Source organism: Vicia villosa, linkage group LG6 (genome assembly GCF_029867415.1).
Source record: "Vicia villosa cultivar HV-30 ecotype Madison, WI linkage group LG6, Vvil1.0, whole genome shotgun sequence".
NCBI lineage: Eukaryota > Viridiplantae > Streptophyta > Magnoliopsida > Fabales > Fabaceae > Vicia > Vicia villosa.
Genome location: NC_081185.1, coordinates 96,095,363 through 96,099,421, shown reverse-complemented (window position 1 = coordinate 96,099,421; position 4,059 = coordinate 96,095,363).

Genomic DNA, 4,059 nt, shown 5'->3' with positions numbered 1-4,059 from the left:
ACCATAATTCTTGTTATAACTGGATTTTATTATGCTTAATCTTTTGTTTGTGTTGACTATATGAAAACATGAAAAGGATCAAGGCATTTTTGTTTCATTTTGAGTACAACTACCTTGGCCAAATAGTCATTTCACCTTGTAAGTGTGTCTTCATTCATAACCCCTTTGAGCCTTTTTTCATTGTCCATATTCTTTGAATTTGATACTTTTCTATAAGTATTTAGTTCACTTTTTGTATGGATTTTGATTGTTGATTTTTTCTTGAACCCTCAACTTTGTGTTGTTGTATGAATTTTTACCTTGGCTTAGAAAGTAGGGAGTATTCACATAATGATACTGTTAAATTCAAATTGGGGAGAAAAATGATGGTGCACTTGTGGTTGATTGATATGAGGTTGAAAGAGAAAAGAAAAAAAGAAAAGAAAAGAAAAATTAAAAAAGCTTTGAAAAAAAGGAAAACAAAAAGAGTTTGAATAATTGTGCAAATAAGTATGTACTTTGGTGTGAAATTTGGGATTCGGAAGAAGTTTGATTGGAATTCGGTATTTGAATCTTTGGTGAATTGATCACTCCCTTAGGTTTAGGCAAGTTTTTGTTTCGATTAGCCTTAGGAATTATCCATTGTTTATTAACCAAGCCACATTACAACGTTGAAAAGCCCTTGTGATTCTTGCTTTTGAATTTTCAATATGATTTTTGGATGAGTGCATAATTTAGTCTCTTGTTTGCAAGATTGTTGGATGAGTGAAAATACCCCACTTTTGTGTTTTTCATCTATCGATGGTTGTGTGCTAGGTGTGATTCATTTTTGAACTAGTGTTGTTTTAGAATGTTTGGTATATTCTTTGTATTTAACATTTGTGTCATGTTTATGTTATCGTTGTAGTTTAGTGGTAAGTATTTACTTTATGTGTATCGTTTTGCATTTGAACTATACATTTGTCCGTTTTTCAAAACTTGTTGATTGGTGATTTTTGGATTTATCGCTTTTGTTTCCTTGAGTTATTTGATTATTATTTAGGGGCAAACAAGTTTAAGGTTAGGAGAGTTTGATAAGTGACAAATTGTAGTTATTCCTGTGTATTGTATTGCGACGCTTATCTTCTCTTTTTCCTCACTTTAGACGCGGTTTAGTGTATATTACATAAATGCGTAAAATTTATGTTTAATCAAGTTTTTGATTCATTTGTGTACTATTTGATAGTTTTCTATTCATTTTGAAGATATTGAGGCATATTTGGAGCACGAGCAATAAAGTGTCGAAGACACGACTTCAAACGCGCGATTTTGAGCAACGGAACCAACTCATCAACGAATAAGACTCACAATCAAAAAATAAAAAATCATCAATTTGGTTGATATTTTGTCATTGTTAGATAGGAAATTGAATAATTTTTCCAACGCTTCTAACCGAGCGCAAATCAGAGTTACGGTTCTCAAGTTATGGCCAAAATAGTGATGTTGCTCACCGAACGGGGGATCAAGGCAAACCCTGACAAATGTCGGGCGTTTTCCGAGCTCCCCACCTTAAACACAAAAAAATCCATCAAAGTTATGAATGGGATGCGCACCGCTTTGTCAATGTTCGTTGCAAAATCTTCCCATTTTTTAAACTCTTGCAAAAAAAAGCATCCTTCGAATGGACCGAGGAGTGCGAACAAGCTGTCCTCCGTCTTAAGCAGGCCCTATCTAAGCCCCCTAGTCCTTACTTGACCAGACGATGCTGAAACACTATACCTCTACCTAGCCGTCTCAAACGAGGCCGTCAGCGCGGCCCTCTTACGAGAAACGGAAGACGGTCAAAAACCCGTATACTTCACCAGCAAGGCTCTCCAAGGACCCAAGGCCCGATATTAGCAGACCGAGAAGGTTGCTTTGGCTCTGGTCACCGCCGCTCGGAGACTTAGATACTACTTCTTGGCCCACATCATCGTTGTGAGAACGGATCAACCCATCAAGCAACTCCTTGGTCGACCAGACATGGCCGGTAGAATGCTTAAATGGTCACTCGAACTATACGAGTTCGATCTCCAATATGAAAGCAGGAAAGCTCTAAAAGCACAAGTCCTAGACGACTTCGTTGCCCAGATGACGACGAATGAAAACCATCCCTCTACTGCCGGCATATGGATCATCTTCGTCGATGGAGTCTCAAGCTCTTTGGGAAGCGGGGCGGGCATCATTCTCGAGAACAACAAAGAACTGATAATCAAAGTGTCCCTAGTTCTATCATTTCCCACCTCGAACAATCAGGCAGAATACGAGGCCCTCCTCGCCGAGTTGCGACTAGCCGAAGACATCGGCGTCCGAGAGGTTGAAATTTACACTGATTCTCAGCTCGTCTCCTCTCAGGTTAACGGTGATTACAAGGCGAAGAACGACACCCTCATCAAATACTTGGCCCTTGTCAAAGAAAAAATGAAGAACTTCGCTCGAGCAGACGTTGTTAGGTGCCAAATTGTGTTTATATTTAGTTTAATTAACAATACCTTTCGACCGTTTTTATCGGATATTCGTGAAATTCCCTGAAGTTTTAGATAATTATTTATAGTTTATAATATTAAGCTTTCATTTTATGTTAATATGTGTTTTAGTTATGATTGTGTAGGTTTTGGCCAATTTTGGGATGTTTGGAGCTTGTCTTGATCTTGACAAGAGATTCACTGGCAGAAGTATGCGCGCGTCGCGCTGGGATGTGGGCGCGTCGCGCCCTGGGCAAGATATTTTGGAGCTTCCAGACAGAGAGTTGCGCGCGTCGCGCGCATGGGCGGTTTATAATTTTAAGTGTAATGGCGCGTAGCGCGCTGGAGGGCGCGACGCGCCCTGGACAGAATTCAGAAATGCTATATAAAGGGGTTTTCAGATATTTTGTGTTGGTTGGTTGATCTTGAGAGCTAAAGAACACTTGTGCACTGTAGCAAACAAAGAATTGAAGATTGGAAGCTTTGATCGTCGATTAATCGCCTTTGATGCTTGTTGATCTTCATCCTTTACTTCTTGAGCAAGCTACCATTCTCATGGATAGCTAAATCTCTTTTGTATCAAGATAAGATGTAATCTTCCTAGCCTTTTGTAGGTTTTTCTTGTGAATATATGTGTATGAACAAGTGATGATCAATATAGATGGTTTAGTTTGTTTATTAAAGCTTTTTCTTTGGTATAAGTGTTTGAGACATCAATATTTGTATCTAGATCTAACTTTATCATCTATCAAACTATAAATTGCAGACATGGATTTAGCGTTTGATGTTTACTTAGTATCGGTTTTAAAACGTTATTTGTATTGTTTAAACGGTGGAGAAATCGTCGGTTAAACAATACGGTAAATCTAACTATATCGTTGCGGACACGGACGATATAGGCGTCGATACGTAATTATGTTGATCGGTACCATGTTCATATACGTATATTTATAAGGAGACATACAAATTTAGGTCGATGAAATCGAATCTTGATACATTTTCTTTAACTTAGAACTTTCATTAATTTACTCTTTGCTACTAAAAGAATTGAATGACCTTTTGCAAACCCAAATTTAAAGTAACATTAACTCAAGACAAAATAGGCTATAGAACGGCGGTGATATCGCAATAATCCCCGTGGATACGATAATAACGAAAAGTACACCACAATACTCTTTCAACAAAATGGCGCCGTTGCCGGGGATTGTTGTTTAGATATTGCAAGCATTGCAATAGTTTGTTTTGTATTGAGTCTTATAATTAATATCTTGTTTCTAAATTTATTTTCCTTGTGTTTGTTAATTTGCTTGGTTAGTTTTTCAGATTACAGTTTATGCGAGGACGTGTACCTGCAGATCAACTCCTTTTTGATCCTGAGATTGAGAGGACTGCTCGTAGAGAGAATAGCAAAACTCGTAGGAGGAGACAACTAGCTAGGGAAAGAAGACAGCAACAAGAGGCATCTTCTTCTTCAACTCCTGTTGAAAACTTGGTTGAGGAAGAAATGGCTGCGGATCCTCCAGCTCGAGGGCCATGTGTTAACAGCCCTCGTCTCAATGCACAATTTGCTCGTGATCAGGCCAATGGAAGAAACTCC